Source organism: Ranitomeya variabilis, chromosome 8 (assembly GCF_051348905.1).
Source record: "Ranitomeya variabilis isolate aRanVar5 chromosome 8, aRanVar5.hap1, whole genome shotgun sequence".
Lineage (NCBI taxonomy): Eukaryota > Metazoa > Chordata > Amphibia > Anura > Dendrobatidae > Ranitomeya > Ranitomeya variabilis.
In genome coordinates, this window is record NC_135239.1 from 144700755 (window position 1) to 144718635 (window position 17881).

General features: G+C 51.9%; 1 protein-coding gene across 1 annotated transcript in view; it reads right to left on the reverse strand.

Moving 5' to 3' along the window:
* The window catches only part of MRTFA (myocardin related transcription factor A), a 194766-nt gene extending 187226 nt beyond the window's left edge, over positions 1–7540 (reverse strand). The window contains exon 1 of the mRNA XM_077278872.1: positions 7280–7540. The gene's annotated coding sequence lies outside the window, so the exon portion shown is untranslated. The remainder of the gene's footprint in view (positions 1–7279) is intronic.
* Between the last annotated feature and the right edge of the window lie 10341 nt (positions 7541–17881).

Genomic DNA, 17881 nt, shown 5'->3' on the forward strand with positions numbered 1-17881 from the left:
AGCATTACAGAATGCTGTAGATAAGCCCCTGATGCCGGTGGGCTTAGCTCACCTTCGATTTTGGGGGTGACAGGTTCCCTTTAACCCCTTCATGACCCAGCCTATTTTGGCCTTAATGACCTTGCCATTTTTTGCAATTCTGACCAGTGTCCCTTTATGAGGTAATAACTCAGGAACGCTTCAACGGATCCTTGCGGTTCTGAGATTGTTTTTTCGTGACATATTGGGCTTCATGTTAGTGGTAAATTTAGGTCGATAATTTTTGAGTTTATTTGTGAAAAAAACGGAAATTTGGCAAAAATTTTGAAAATTTCGCAATTTTCACATTTTGAATTTTTATTCTGTTAAACCAGAGAGTTATGTGACACAAAATAGTTAATAAATAACATTTCCCACATGTCTACTTTACATCAGCACAATTTTGGAAAGAAATTTTTTTTTTGCTAGGAAGTTATAAGGGTTAAAATTTGACCAGTGATTTCTCATTTTTACAACAAAATTTACAAAACCATTTTTTTTAGGGACCACCTCACATTTGAAGTCAGTTTGAGGGTTCTATATGGCTGAAAATACCCAAAAGTGACACCATTCTAAAAACTGCACCCCTCAAGGTGCTCAAAACCACATTCAAGAAGTTTATTAACCCTTCAGGTGTTTCACAACAGCAGAAGCAACATGGAAGGAAAAAGTGAACATTTAACTTTTTAGTCACAAAAATGATCTTTTAGCAACAATTTTTTTATTTTCCCAAGGGTAAAAGGAGAAACTGGACCACAAAAGTTGTTGTCCAATTTGTCCTGAGTACGTTGATACCTCATATGTGGGGGTAAACCACTGTTTGTGGGCACGGCAGGGCTCGGAAGCGAAGGAGCGCCATTTGACTTTTTCAATGAAAAATTGTCTCCAATCTTTAGCGGACACCATGTCGCGTTTGGAGAGCCCCCGTGTGCCTAAACATTGGAGCTCCCCCACAAGTGACCCAATTTTGGAAACTAGACGCCCCAAGGAACTTATCTAGATGCATAGTGAGCACTTTAATCCCCCAGGTGCTTCACAAATTGATCCGTAAAAATGAAAAAGTACTTTTTTTTTCACAAAAAATTTCTTTTAGCCTCAATTTGTTCATTTCCACATGGGCAGCAGGATAAAATGGATCCTAAAATGTATTGGGCAATTTCTCCTGAGTACACTGATACCTCACATGTGGGGGTAAACCACTGTTTGGGTGCACGGCAAGGCTCGGAAGGGAAGGCGCGCCATTTGACTTTTTGAATGAAAAATTATCTCCATCGTTAGCGGACACCATGTCGCGTTTGGAGAGACCCTGTGTGCCTAAACATTGAAGCTCCCCCACATGTGACCCCATTTTGGAAACTAGACCCCCCAAGGAACTTATCTAGATGCATAGTGAGCACTTTAAACTCTCAGGTGCTTCACAAATTGATCCGTAAAAAATGAAAAAGTACTTTTTTTTCACAAAAAAATTTTTTTAGCCTCAATTTTTTCATTTTCACATGGGCAACAGGATAAAATGGATCCTAAAATTTGTTGGGCAATTTATCTTGAGTACGCCGATACCTCATATGTGGGGGTAAACCACTGTTTGGGTGCACGGCAAGGCTTGGAAGGGAAGGCGCGCCATTTGACTTTTTCAATGGAAAATTAGCTCCAATCGTTAGTGGACACCATGTTGCGTTCGGAGAGCCCCTGTATGCCTAAACATTAGAGCTCCCCTACAAGTGACCCCATTTTGGAAACTAGACCCCCCAAGGAACTAATCTAGATGTATAGTGAGCACTTAAAACCCCCAGGTGCTTCACAGAAGTTTATAACGCAGAGCCATGAAAATAAAAAAATATTTTTCTTTCCTCAAAAATGATTTTTAGCCCGGAGTTTTTTATTTTCCCAAGGATAATAAGAGAAATTGGACCCCAAATGTTGTTGTCCAGTTTGTCCTGAGTACGATGATACCCCATATGTGGGGGTAAACCACTGTTTGGGCGCACGGCAGGGCTCGGAAGGGAAGGCACGCCATTTGGCTTTTTGAATGGAAAATTAGCTCCAATCATTAGCGGACACCATGTCGCGTTTGGAGAGCCCCTGTGTGCCTAAACATTGGAGCTCCCACACAAGTGACCCCATTTTGGAAACTAGACCTTCCAAGGAACTAATCTAGATGTGTGGTGAGCACTTTGAACCCTCAAGTGCTTCACAGAAGTTTATAACGCAGAGCCATGAAAATATAAAATTATTTTTCTTTCCTCAAAAGTGATTTTTTAACCCACAATTTTTTATTTTCCCAAGGGTAACAGGAGAAATTGGACCCCAAAAGTTGTTGTGCAGTTTCTCCTGAGTACGCTGATACCCCATATGTGGGGGTAAACCACTGTTTTGGCACACATCGGGGAGCGGAAGGGAAGTAGTGACGTTTTGAAATGCAGACTTTAATGGAATGCTCTGCGGGCGTCACGTTGCGTTTGCAGAGCCCCTGATGTGCCTAAACAGTAGGAACTCCCCACAATTGACCCCACTTTGGAAACTAGACCCCCAAGGGAACTTATCTAGATGTGTGGTGAGCACTTTGAACCCCCAAGTGCTTCACAGAAGTTTATAACGCAGAGACGTGAAAATAAAAAATGTGTTTTCTTTCCTCAAAAATATTTTTTTAGCCCAGAATTTTTTAATTTTCCCAAGGGTAACAGGAAAAATTTGACCCCAAAAGTTGTTGTCCAGTTTCTCCTGAGTACGCTGATACCCCATATGTGGGGGTAAACCACTGTTTGGGCACATGGCGGGGCTCGGAAGGGAAGTAGTGACGGTTTGGAATGCAGACTTTGATGGAATGGTCTGCGGGAATCATGTTATGTTTGCAGAGCCCCTGATGTGCCTAAACAGTAGAAACCCCCCACAAGTGACCCCATTTTGGAAACTAGACCCCCCAAGGAACTTATCTAGATGTGTGGTGAGCACGTTCAACCCCCAAGTGCTTCACAGAAGTTTACAACGCAGAGCCGTGAAAATAAAAAATCATTTTTCTTTCCTCAAAAAAGATGTTTTAGCAAGCAATTGTTTATTTTCACAAGGGTAACAGGAGAAATTGGACCCCAATATTTGTTGCCCAGTTTGTTGTGAGTACGCTGGTACCCCATATGTGGGGGTAAACCACTGTTTGGGCGCACGTCAGGGCTCGGAAGGGAAGTAGTGACATTTGAAATGCAGACTTTGATGGAATGGTCTGCGGGCGTCACGTTGCATTTGCAGAGCCCCTGATGTGCCTAAACAGTAGAAACACCCCACAAGTGACCCCATTTTGGAAACTAGACCCCAAAAGGATCTTATCTAGATGTGTGGTGAGCACTTTCAACCCCCAAGTGTTTCACATAAGTTTATAACGTAGAGCCGTGAAAATAAAAAATAATTGTTCTTTCCTCAAAATTATGTTTTAGCAAGTATTTTTTTATTTTTGCAAGGGTAACAGGAGAAATTGGACCCCAATAGTTGTTGCCCAGTTTGTCCTGAGTACGCTGGTATCCCATATGTGGGGGTAAACCACTGTTTGGGCGCACGTCGGGGCTTGGAAGGGAGGGCGCACCATTTGACTTTTTGAACGCAAGATTGGCTGGAATCATTGGTGGCGCCATGTTGCGTTTGGAGACCCCTGATGTGCCTAAACAGTGGAAACCCCTCAATTCTAACTTCAACACTAACCCCAACACACCCCTAACCCTAATCCCAACTGTAGCCATAACCCTAATCACAACCCTAACCCCAACACACCCCTAACCACAACCCTAACCCCAACACACCCGTAACCCTAAATCCAACCCTAATCCTAACCCTAATCCCAACCCTACCCACAACTGTAACCCCAACACAACCCTAACCCTATCCTTAACCCTAACCACAAGCCTAATCTTAACCCTATTTCCAACCCTAGCCCTAATTCCAACCCTAAGGGTACCGTCTCACATAACGATTTACCAACGATCACGACCAGCGATACGACCTGGCCGTGATCGTTGGAAAGTCATTGTGTGGTCGCTGGGGAGCTGTCACACAGACCGCTCTCCAGCGACCAACGATGCCAAGGTCCCGGGTAACCAGGGTAAACATCGGGTTACTAAGCGCAGGGCCGCGCTTAGTAACCCGATGTTTACCGTGGTTACCAGCGTAAAAGTAAAAAAAAAAACGTACATACTCACATTTTGGTGTCCTTCAGGTCCCTTGCCGTCTGCTTCCCACTCTGACTGAGTGTCATGACAGCGGGAGATCCAGCGACGAAAGAAAGTTCCAAACGATCTGCTACGACGTACGATTCTCAGCAGGGTCCCTGATCGCTGCTGCGTGTCAGACACAGCGATATCGTATGGATATCCCTGGAACGTCACAGATCGTACCGGCGTAGCGATCAAAGTGCCACTGTGAGACGGTACCCTAACTCTAATTCCAACCCTAACCCTAAGGCTATGTGCCCACTTTGCGGATTCGTGTGAGATTTTTCCGCACCATTTTTGAAAAATCCGCAGGTAAAAGGCACTGCGTTTTACCTACGGATTTACAGCGGATTTCCAGTGTTTTTTTGTGCGGATTTCACCTGCGGATTCCTATTGAGGAACAGGTGTAAAACGCTGCGGAATCCGCACAAAATTGACATGCTGCGGAAAATACACAGCGTTTCCGCACGGTATTTTCCGCACCATGGGCACAGCAGATTTGGTTTTCCATAGGTGTACATGGTACTGTAAACCTGATGGAAAACTGCTACGAATTCTCAGCGGCCAATCCGCTGCGGATCCGCGGCCAATCCGCTGCGGATCTGCGGCCGATCCGCTGCGGATCCGCGGCCGATCCGCTGCGGATTCGCAGCCAAATCCGCACTGTGTGCACATGCCCTAACCCTACCCCTAACCCTAACCCTAATTCTAACCCTAATTCTAACCCTAGTTCTAACCCTAACCCTAGCAGAAAAAAAAAATATATATTTTATTTATTTTTATTATTGTCCCTATGGGGGTGATAAATGGGGGTCATTTACTTTTTTTTCATTTTGATCACTGCGATAGGCTATATCGCAGTGATCAAAATACTTCTGAAATGAATCTGCCAGCCGGCAGACTCTGCGGGCGCAGTGCGCAGGCGCCCGCCATATTGGAAGATGGCGGCGCCCATGGAGAAGCCGGACGGACATCGGGAGGCCCGGTAAGTATGAAGGGGGGGTGATCGGATCACGGGGGGGGGACTGGAGCACAGGGGGGGGGGACCGGAGCACAGGGAGGGGGCACCGGAGCACGGGGGGAGCGTACAGGAGGACAGAGGAGCGGACAGAACTTATTAGGGGGGCGGACCGCGCACCGGAGCACTGGGGGGGCGATCGGTGGGGTGGGGTGGGGGCAGATTAGGTTTTCCAGCCATGGCCGATGATATTGCAGCATCGGCCATGGCTGGATTGTAATATTTCACCGTTTTTTTGGGTGAAATATTACAAATCGCTCTGATTGGCAGTTTCACTTTCAACAGCCAATCAGAGCGATCGTAGCCACGGGGGGGTGAAGCCACCCCCCCTGGGCTGAAGCACCACTCCCCCTGTCTCTGCAGATCGGGTGAAATCGGAGTTAACCCCTTCACCCGATCTGCAGGGACGCGATCATTCTGTGACACAGCATATGCGTCACAGGTCGGGAAGGCACCGACTTTCATGACGCATACGCTGTGTCACAGGTCGGGAAGGGGTTAAAGGAGATATACAATTAACACAAGTTATTTCCTATACACAGGACAATTTGCCTATCAGTGGATGTTCGAATGCTGGGAATCACACCGATCATCGGAACTGGGAAATTTGTTTTATCCCTGCTATGAAATAGTGTGACAGGACAGAAGATTGACCGTTACTCCATTCATTCACCATTGGGGCTGCCGGAAAAAGACAAGTACAGTGCTGCGCAGCCCCACAGGAAAGGGAACGACGCGCGCAGCCCCACAGGAAAGAAAACGACGCGCGCAGCCCCACAGGAAAGGGAACGACGCGCGCAGCCCCACAGGAAAGGGAACGACGCGCGCAGCCCCACAGGAAAGGGAACGACGCGCGCAGCCCCACAGGAAAGGGAACGACGCGCGCAGCCCCACAGGAAAGGGAACGACGCGCGCAGCCCCACAGGAAAGGGAACGACGCGCGCAGCCCCACAGGAAAGGGAACGACGCGCGCAGCCCCACAGGAAAGGGAACGACGCGCGCAGCCCCACAGGAAAGGGAACGACGCGCGCAGCCCCACAGGAAAGGGAACGACGCGCGCAGCCCCACAGGAAAGGGAACGACGCGCGCAGCCCCACAGGAAAGGGAACGACGCGCGCAGCCCCACAGGAAAGGGAACGACGCGCGCAGCCCCACAGGAAAGGGAACGACGCGCGCAGCCCCACAGGAAAGGGAACGACGCGCGCAGCCCCACAGGAAAGGGAACGACGCGCGCAGCCCCACAGGAAAGGGAACGACGCGCGCAGCCCCACAGGAAAGGGAACGACGCGCGCAGCCCCACAGGAAAGGGAACGACGCGCGCAGCCCCACAGGAAAGGGAACGACGCGCGCAGCCCCACAGGAAAGGGAACGACGCGCGCAGCCCCACAGGAAAGGGAACGACGCGCGCAGCCCCACAGGAAAGGGAACGACGCGCGCAGCCCCACAGGAAAGGGAACGACGCGCGCAGCCCCACAGGAAAGGGAACGACGCGCGCAGCCCCACAGGAAAGGGAACGACGCGCGCAGCCCCACAGGAAAGGGAACGACGCGCGCAGCCCCACAGGAAAGGGAACGACGCGCGCAGCCCCACAGGAAAGGGAACGACGCGCGCAGCCCCACAGGAAAGGGAACGACGCGCGCAGCCCCACAGGAAAGGGAACGACGCGCGCAGCCCCACAGGAAAGGGAACGACGCGCGCAGCCCCACCGGAAAGGGAATGACGCGCGCAGCCCCACAGGAAAGGGAATGACGCGCGCAGCCCCACAGGAAAGGGAATGACGCGCACAGCCCAACAAGAAAGGAATGGAGCACTGGTCAGATATTCGCATTGCTGCTCCATCCATACAATGGCGGTTCTGCTGAGCACTGCGACCCGAGGTCGGACCCTGCTCAGTGGCCAGTGACTGGACCTCCCCTGTATGGGGTACAGCCAGCACACACCGCTTAGTAACTTTCCCTGATGCTCCAGGCGCCATTACAGAGGCCGGGGTAGCACCAGGATAGATGCCAGGAGCTCATGCTCTGGCAGTAGATGTGACACCACATACCTGCGTCGGATGTCCCACTGTCCGATCTCCCCATGAAACAATGCCAGCAATCAGTCATACAGCACAGCTCGCCCCAGAGAAGGAAGCAGAAGGCGCAGCCCCATGTGTACGAGGCTCGAGCACAAGCCTCACTCTGCCTACTGTGCCCGTGCCGGGAGAAGCCAGTGCGCAGCGCCACTTCCGGGGCACGCCGTGACTCAAGCGCGGCGCCACTTCCGGGTTCGTTCCACCGCCGAGCAGGCGTCCATGGTCCATCACCCCGGAAGAATATCGCGATGCCTTCTTGTTGTCATGGCTGAGCCGTGTGACGTCAGTGGGTGCAGGAGCCCATATACTGCAGCCTCTGGCTAGTGACCGGCAGGTGCTGTGAGCGGAGCAGGAGCCAATATACTGCAGTCTTTGGCAAGTCACCGGCAGGTGCTGTGAGGGGAGCAGGAGCCCATAAACTGCAGCCTCTGGCAAGTCACCGGCAGGTGCTGTGAGCGGAGCAGGAGCCCATAAACGGCAGCCTCTGGCTAGTCACCGGCTGGTGCTGTGAGGGGAGCAGGAGCCAATAAACTGCAGCCTCTGGCAAGTCACCGGCAGGTGCTGTGAGCGGAGCAGGAGCCCATAAACTGCAGCCTCTGGCTAGTCACCGGCTGGTGCTGTGAGCGGAGCAGGAGCCAATAAACTGCAGCCTCTGGCAAGTCACCGGCAGGTGCTGTGAGCGGAGCAGGAGCCCATAAACTGCAGCCTCTGGCTAGTCACCGGCTGGTGCTGTGAGCGGAGCAGGAGCCAATAAACTGCAGCCTCTGGCAAGTCACCGGCAGGTGCTGTGAAGGGAGCAGGAGCCCATAAACTGCAGCCTCTGGCAAGTCACCGGCTGGTGCTGTGAAGGGAGCAGGAGCCCATAAACTGCAGCCTCTGGCAAGTCACCGGCTGGTGCTGTGAGGGGAGCAGGAGCCAATATACTGCAGCCCCTGGCAAGTCACCGGCAGGTGCTGTGAGGGGAGCAGGAGCCAATATACTGCAGCCTTTGGCAAGTCACCGGCTGGTGCTGTGAGGGGAGCAGGAGCCAATATACTGCAGCCTTTGGCAAGTCACCGGCTGGTGCTGTGAGGGGAGCAGGAGCCCATATACTGCAGCCTCTGGCTAGTCACCGGCTGGTGGTGTGAAGGGAGCAGGAGCCCATATACTGCAGCCTCTGGCAAGTCACTGGCTGGTGCTGTGAAGGGAGCAGGAGCCCATAAACTGCAGCCTCTGGCAAGTCACCGGCAGGTGCTGTGAAGGGAGCAGGAGCCCATAAACTGCAGCCTCTGGCTAGTCACTGGCTGGTGCTGTGAAGGGAGCAGGAGCCAATATACTGCAGCCTCTGGCAAGTCACCGGCAGGTGCTGTGAAGGGAGCAGGAGCCCATAAACTGCAGCCTCTGGCTAGTCACCGGCTGGTGCTGTGAAGGGAGCAGGAGCCCATAAACTGCAGCCTCTGGCAAGTCACCGGCTGGTGCTGTGAAGGGAGCAGGAGCCCATAAACTGCAGCCTCTTGCAAGTCACCGGCTGGTGCTGTGAGGGGAGCAGGAGCCAATATACTGAAGCCCCTGGCAAGTCACCGGCAGGTGCTGTGAGGGGAGCAAGAGCCAATATACTGCAGCCTTTGGCAAGTCACCGGCTGGTGCTGTGAGGGGAGCAGGAGCCAATATACTGCAGCCCCTGGCAAGTCACCGGCAGGTGCTGTGAGGGGAGCAAGAGCCAATATACTGCAGCCTCTGGCAAGTCACCGGCAGGTGCTGTGAGGGGAGCAGGAGCCCATAAACTGCAGCCTCTGGCTAGTCACCGGCTGGTGCTGTGAAGGGAGCAGGAGCCCATAAACTGCAGCCTCTGGCTAGTCACCGGCTGGTGCTGTGAGGGGAGCAGGAGCCCATATACTGCAGCCTCTGGCTAGTCACCGGCTGGTGGTGTGAGGGGAGCAGGAGCCCATATACTGCAGCCTCTGGCAAGTCACCGGCTGGTGCTGTGAGGGGAGCAGGAGCCAATATACTGCAGCCCCTGGCAAGTCACCGGCAGGTGCTGTGAGGGGAGCAGGAGCCAATATACTGCAGCCTTTGGCAAGTCACCGGCTGGTGCTGTGAGGGGAGCAGGAGCCCATATACTGCAGCCTCTGGCAAGTCACCGGCTGGTGGTGTGAAGGGAGCAGGAGCCCATATACTGCAGCCTCTGGCTAGTCACCGGCTGGTGCTGTGAGGGGAGCAGGAGCCCATATACTGCAGCCTCTGGCTAGTCACCGGCTGGTGCTGTGAGGGGAGCAGGAGCCAATATACTGCAGCCTCTGGCAAGTCACCGGCAGGTGCTGTGAGGGGAGCAGGAGCCCATATACTTCAGCCTCTGGCTAGTCACCGGCTGGTGGTGTGAAGGGAGCAGGAGCCCATATACTGCAGCCTCTGGCTAGTCACCGGCTGGTGCTGTGAGGGGAGCAGGAGCCCATATACTGCAGCCTCTGGCTAGTCACCGGCTGGTGCTGTGAGGGGAGCAGGAGCCAATATACTGCAGCCTCTGGCTAGGCACCGGCTGGTGCTGTGAGGGGAGCAAGAGCCAATATACTGCAGCCTTTGGCAAGTCACCGGCTGGTGCTGTGAGGGGAGCAGGAGCCAATATACTGCAGCCCCTGGCAAGTCACCGGCAGGTGCTGTGAGGGGAGCAAGAGCCAAAATACTGCAGCCTCTGGCAAGTCACCGGCAGGTGCTGTGAGGGGAGCAGGAGCCCATAAACTGCAGCCTCTGGCTAGTCACCGGCTGGTGCTGTGAAGGGAGCAGGAGCCCATAAACTGCAGCCTCTGGCTAGTCACCGGCTGGTGCTGTGAGGGGAGCAGGAGCCCATATACTGCAGCCTCTGGCTAGTCACCGGCTGGTGGTGTGAAGGGAGCAGGAGCCCATATACTGCAGCCTCTGGCTAGTCACCGGCTGGTGGTGTGAAGGGAGCAGGAGCCAATATACTGCAGCCTCTGGCAAGTCACCGGCAGGTGCTGTGAAGGGAGCAGGAGCCCATAAACTGCAGCCTCTGGCTAGTCACCGGCTGGTGCTGTGAAGGGAGCAGGAGCCCATAAACTGCAGCCTCTGGCAAGTCACCGGCTGGTGCTGTGAAGGGAGCAGGAGCCCATAAACTGCAGCCTCTGGCAAGTCACCGGCTGGTGCTGTGAGGGGAGCAGGAGCCAATATACTGCAGCCCCTGGCAAGTCACCGGCAGGTGCTGTGAGGGGAGCAGGAGCCAATATACTGCAGCCTTTGGCAAGTCACCGGCTGGTGCTGTGAGGGGAGCAGGAGCCCATATACTGCAGCCTCTGGCAAGTCACCGGCTGGTGGTGTGAAGGGAGCAGGAGCCCATATACTGCAGCCTCTGGCTAGTCACCGGCTGGTGCTGTGAGGGGAGCAGGAGCCCATATACTGCAGCCTCTGGCTAGTCACCGGCTGGTTCTGTGAGGGGAGCAGGAGCCAATATACTGCAGCCTCTGGCAAGTCACCGGCAGGTGCTGTGAGGGGAGCAGGAGCCCATATACTGCAGCCTCTGGCTAGTCACCGGCTGGTGGTGTGAAGGGAGCAGGAGCCCATATACTGCAGTGTCATGATTCTCAATGGCGAGAGAACATAGCCCAGCATATATGAGAACTAGCTCTTGGAAGATGGAAACTATACTGACCATGAACTAAACCTGCCGCACAACTAGAAGTGGCCGGGTAGCATGCCTACGTTTTTTTATCCCTAGATGCCCAGCGCCAGCCGGAGAACTACCTAATCCTAGCAGAGGAAAAGACAGTCCTGGCTCACCTCTAGAGAAATTTTCCCAAAAGGCAGACAGAGGCCCCCACATATATTGGCGGTGATTTAAGATGAAATGACAAACGTAGTATGAAAATAGGTTTAGCAAAATCGAGGTCCGCTTACTAGATAGCATGAAGACAGAAAGGGCACTTTCATGGTCAGCAGAAAACCCTATCAAAACACCATCCAGAAATTACTTTAAGACTCTAGCATTAACTCATAACACCAGAGTGGCAATTTCCGCTCACAAGAGCTTTCCAGACACAGTAACGAAACAGCAGCTGTGAACAGGAACAAAATGCAAAAACACACAAGGACAAAAGTCCAACTTAGCTGGGAGTTGTCTAGTAGCAGGAACATGCACAGAAAGGCTACTGATTACATTGTTGACCGGCATGAAACTGACAGAGGAGCAAGGTTATATAGCGACTCCCACATCCTGATAGGAGCAGGTGAACAGAGGGGATGATGCACACAAGTTAAATTCCACAAGTGGCCACCGGGGGAGCCCAGAATCCAATTTCACAACAGTACCCCCCCCTCAAGGAGGGGGCACCGAACCCTCACCAGAACCACCAGGGCGATCAGGATGAGCCCTATGAAAGGCACGGACAAGATCGGAGGCATGAACATCAGAGGCAGTGACCCAAGAATTATCCTCCTGACCGTATCCCTTCCATTTGACCAGATACTGGAGTTTCCGTCTGGAAACACGAGAGTCCAAGATCTTTTCCACAACGTACTCCAACTCACCCTCAACCAACACCGGGGCAGGAGGCTCAACGGAAGGCACAGCTGGTACCTCATACCTGCGCAACAATGACCGATGAAAAACATTATGAATCGAAAAGGATGCAGGGAGGTCCAAACGGAAGGACACAGGGTTAAGAATCTCCAATATCTTGTACGGGCCGATGAACCGAGGCTTAAACTTAGGAGAAGAAACCCTCATAGGGACAAAACGAGAAGACAACCACACCAAGTCCCCAACACAAAGCCGAGGACCAACACGACGACGGCGGTTGGCAAAAAGCTGAGTCTTCTCCTGGGACAACTTCAAATTGTCCACCACCTGCCCCCAAATCTGATGCAACCTCTCCACCACAGCATCCACTCCAGGACAATCCGAAGATTCCACTTGACCGGAGGAAAATCGAGGATGAAACCCCGAATTACAGAAAAACGGGGACACCAAGGTGGCAGAGCTGGCCCGATTATTGAGGGCGAACTCCGCCAAAGGCAAAAAAGCAACCCAATCATCCTGATCCGCAGACACAAAACACCTCAAATATGTCTCCAAGGTCTGATTAGTCCGCTCGGTCTGGCCATTAGTCTGAGGATGGAAAGCAGACGAAAAAGACAAATCTATGCCCATCCTAGCACAGAATGCCCGCCAAAATCTAGACACGAATTGGGTCCCTCTGTCAGAAACGATATTCTCCGGAATACCATGCAAACGAACAACATTTTGAAAAAACAGAGGAACCAACTCGGAAGAAGAAGGCAACTTAGGCAAGGGAACCAGATGGACCATCTTAGAGAAACGGTCACACACCACCCAGATGACAGACATCTTCTGAGAAACAGGCAGATCCGAAATAAAATCCATCGAGATGTGCGTCCAAGGCCTCTTCGGGATAGGCAAGGGTAACAACAATCCACTAGCCCGAGAACAACAAGGCTTGGCCCGAGCACAAACGTCACAAGACTGCACAAAGCCTCGCACATCTCGTGACAAGGAAGGCCACCAGAAGGACCTTGCCACCAGATCCCTGGTACCAAAGATTCCAGGATGACCTGCCAACGCAGAAGAATGAACCTCAGAGATGACTCTACTGGTCCAATCATCAGGAACAAACAGTCTACCAGGTGGGCAACGATCAGGTCTATCCGCCTGAAACTCCTGCAAGGCCCGCCGCAGGTCTGGAGAAACGGCAGACAATATCACTCCATCTTTAAGGATACCTGTGGGCTCAGAATTACCAGGGGAGTCAGGCTCAAAACTCCTAGACAGGGCATCCGCCTTAACATTCTTAGAACCCGGTAGGTAAGACACCACAAAATTAAACCGAGAGAAAAACAACGACCAGCGCGCTTGTCTAGGATTCAGGCGCCTGGCAGACTCAAGGTAAATTAAATTTTTGTGGTCAGTCAATACCACCACCTGATGTCTGGCCCCCTCAAGCCAGTGACGCCACTCCTCAAAAGCCCACTTCATGGCCAAAAGCTCCCGATTCCCAATATCATAATTCCGCTCGGCGGGCGAAAATTTACGGGAAAAAAAAGCACAAGGTCTCATCACGGAGCAGTCGGAACTTCTCTGCGACAACACCGCCCCAGCTCCGATTTCAGAAGCGTCGACCTCAACCTGAAAAGGAAGAGCAACATCAGGCTGACGCAACACTGGGGCGGAAGAAAAGCGGCGCTTGAGCTCCCGAAAGGCCTCCACAGCATCAGGGGACCAATCAGCAACATCAGCACCCTTCTTAGTCAAATCAGTCAATGGTTTTACAACATCAGAAAAACCAGCAATAAATCGACGATAAAAGTTAGCAAAGCCCAAAAATTTCTGAAGACTCTTAAGAGAAGAGGGTTGCGTCCAATCACCAATAGCCTGAACCTTGACAGGATCCATCTCGATGGAAGAGGGGGAAAAAATGTATCCCAAGAAGGAAATCTTCTGAACCCCAAAAACACACTTAGAACCCTTCACACACAAGGAATTAGACCGCAAAACCTGAAAAACCCTCCTGACCTGCTGGACATGAGAGTCCCAGTCATCCGAAAAAATCAGAATATCATCCAGATACACAATCATAAATTTATCCAAATAATCGCGGAAAATGTCATGCATAAAGGACTGGAAGACTGAAGGGGCATTTGAAAGACCAAAAGGCATCACCAAATACTCAAAATGGCCCTCGGGCGTATTAAATGCGGTTTTCCACTCATCCCCCTGCTTGATTCGCACCAAATTATACGCCCCACGGAGATCAATCCTAGAGAACCACTTGGCCCCCTTTATACGAGCAAACAAATCAGTAAGCAGTGGTAACGGACATTGATATTTAACCGTGATTTTATTCAAAAGTCGATAATCAATACACGGCCTCAAAGAGCCGTCTTTCTTAGACACAAAGAAAAAACCGGCTCCTAAGGGAGATGACGAAGGACGAATATGTCCCTTTTCCAAGGACTCCTTTATATATTCTCGCATAGCAGCGTGTTCAGGCACAGACAGATTAAATAAACGACCCTTAGGGTATTTACTACCCGGGATCAAGTCTATGGCACAATCGCACTCCCGGTGCGGAGGTAGTGAACCAACCTTGGGTTCTTCAAAAACGTCACGAAAGTCAGACAAGAATTCAGGAATCTCAGAGGGAATAGATGATGAAATGGAAACCAAAGGTACGTCCCCATGAGTTCCTTTACATCCCCAGCTTAACACAGACATAGCTCTCCAGTCGAGGACTGGGTTATGAGATTGCAGCCATGGCAATCCCAGCACCAAAACATCATGTAGATTATACAGCACCAGAAAGCGAATAACCTCCTGGTGATCCGGATTAACACGCATAGTCACTTGTGTCCAGTATTGTGGTTTATTACTAGCCAATGGGGTGGAGTCAATCCCTTTCAGAGGTATCGGAGCCTCCAATGGCTCCAAATCATACCCACAGCGTTTGGCAAAGGACCAATCCATAAGACTCAAAGCAGCGCCAGAGTCGACATAGGCGTCCGCGGTAATAGATGACAAAGAACAAATCAGGGTCACAGATAGAATAAACTTAGACTGTAAAGTGCTAATTGAAACAGACTTGTCAGGCTTCTTAGTACGCTTAAAGCATGCTGATATAACATGAGTTGAATCACCACAATAGAAGCACAACCCATTTTTTCGTCTAAAATTCTGCCGCTCGCTTCTGGACAGAATTCTATCACATTGCATATTTTCTGGCGTTTTCTCAGTAGACACCGCCAAATGGTGCACAGGTTTGCGCTCCCGCAGACGCCTATCGATCTGAATAGCCATCGTCATGGACTCATTCAGACTCGCAGGCACAGGGAACCCCACATAACATCCTTAATGGCATCAGAGAGACCTTCTCTGAAAATCGCCGCCAGGGCGCACTCATTCCACTGAGTAAGCACAGACCATTTGCGGAATTTTTGGCAGTATATTTCAGCTTCATCTTGCCCCTGAGACAAGGACATCAAGGCCTTTTCCGCCTGAAGCTCTAAATGAGGTTCCTCATAAAGCAACCCCAAGGCCAGAAAAAACGCATCCACATTGAGCAACGCAGGATCCCCTGGTGCCAATGCAAAAGCCCAGTCTTGAGGGTCGCCCCGGAGCAAGGAAATTACAATCCTGACCTGCTGTGCAGGGTCTCCGGCAGAGCGAGACTTCAGGGACAAAAACAATTTGCAATTATTTTTAAAATTTTGAAAGTGAGATCTATTCCCCGAGAAGAATTCAGGCAAAGGAATTCTAGGCTCAGACATAGGTGCATGAACAACAAAATCTTGCAAATTTTGTACCTTTGTGGCGAGATTATTCAAACCTGTAGCTACACTCTGAAGATCCATTTGAAACAGGTGAACACAGAGCCATTCAAGGATTAGAAGGAGAGGAAGAGAGGAAGGCTGCAGTATAGGCAGACTAGCAATTGATTCAATTAAGAGCACACTCAGAACTAGAGGGAAAAAAAAAAAAATTGTAGCAGACTTCTTTTTTCTCTCCTTTCTCAGCCAGTAATTTAACCCTTTTTTGGGCCGGTCAAACTGTCATGATTCTCAATGGCGAGAGAACATAGCCCAGCATATATGAGAACTAGCTCTTGGAAGATGGAAACTATACTGACCATGAACTAAACCTGCCGCACAACTAGAAGTGGCCGGGTAGCATGCCTACGTTTTTTTATCCCTAGATGCCCAGCGCCAGCCGGAGAACTACCTAATCCTAGCAGAGGAAAAGACAGTCCTGGCTCACCTCTAGAGAAATTTTCCCAAAAGGCAGACAGAGGCCCCCACATATATTGGCGGTGATTTAAGATGAAATGACAAACGTAGTATGAAAATAGGTTTAGCAAAATCGAGGTCCGCTTACTAGATAGCATGAAGACAGAAAGGGCACTTTCATGGTCAGCAGAAAACCCTATCAAAACACCATCCAGAAATTACTTTAAGACTCTAGCATTAACTCATAACACCAGAGTGGCAATTTCCGCTCACAAGAGCTTTCCAGACACAGTAACGAAACAGCAGCTGTGAACAGGAACAAAATGCAAAAACACACAAGGACAAAAGTCCAACTTAGCTGGGAGTTGTCTAGTAGCAGGAACATGCACAGAAAGGCTACTGATTACATTGTTGACCGGCATGAAACTGACAGAGGAGCAAGGTTATATAGCGACTCCCACATCCTGATAGGAGCAGGTGAACAGAGGGGATGATGCACACAAGTTAAATTCCACAAGTGGCCACCGGGGGACCCAGAATCCAATTTCACAACACTGCAGCCTCTGGCTAGTCACCGGCTGGTGCTGTGAGGGGAGCAGGAGCCCATATACTGCAGCCTCTGGCTAGTCACCGGCTGGTGCTGTGAGGGGAGCAGGAGCCAATATACTGCAGCCTCTGGCTAGGCACCGGCTGGTGCTGTGAGGGGAGCAGGAGCCCATAAACTGCAGCCTCTGGCTAGTCACCGGCTGGTGCTGTGAGGGGAGCAGGAGCCCATATACTGCAGCCTCTGGCTAGTCACCGGCTGGTGCTGTGAGGGGAGCAGGAGCCAATATACTGCAGCCTTGGGCTTGGCATCGGCTGGTGCTGTGAAGGGAGCAGGAGCCCATATACTGCAGCCTCTGGCTAGTCACCAGCTGGTGCTGTGAGGGGAGCAGGAGCCCCATATACTGCAGCCTCTGGCAAGTCACCGGCAGGTGCTGTGAGGGGAGCCGGAGCCCATATACTGCAGCCTCTGGCTAGTCACCGGCAGGTGCTGTAAGGGGAGCATGAGTCCATATACTGCAGCCTCTGGCTAGTCACCTGCTGGTGTGAGGGGAGCAGGAGCCCATATACTGCAGCCTTGGGCTAGTCACCGGCTGGTGCTGTGAGGGGAGCAGGAGCCCATATACTGCAGCCTCTGGCTAGGCACCGGCTGGTGCTGTGAGGGGAGCAGGAGCCAATATACTGCAGCCTCTGGCTAGGCACCGGCTGGTGGTGTGAGGGGAACAGGAGCCCATATACTGCAGCCTCTGGCTAGTCACCGGCTGGGGCTGTGAAGGGAGCAGGAGCCCAAATACTGCAGCCTCTGGCTAGTCACCGGCTCAGGCTGTGAGGGGAGCCCATATACTGCAGCCTTGGGCTAGTCACCGGATGGTGCTGTGAAGGGAGCAAGAGCCCATATACTGCAGCGTCTAGCTAGTCACCGGCTGGTGCTGTGAGGGGAGCAGGAGCCCAAATACTGCAGCCTCTGGCTAGTCACGGGCTGGGGCTGTGAGGGGAGCAGGAGCCCATATACTGCAGCCTCTGGCTAGTCACCGGCTGGGGCTGTGAAGGGAGCAGGAGCCCATATACTGCAGCCTCTGGCTAGTCACCGGCTGGTGCTGTGAAGGGAGCAGGAGCCAATATACTGCAGCCTCTGGCTAGTCACCGGCTGGTGGTGTGAGGGGAGCAGGAGCCCATATACTGCAGCCTCTGGCTAGTCACCGGCTGGGGCTGTGAAGGGAGCAGGAGCCCATATACTGCAGCCTTGGGCTAGGCACCGGCTGGTGCTGTGAGGGGAGCAGGAGGCGCAGCCGCTCGGGGGCTTCTGTG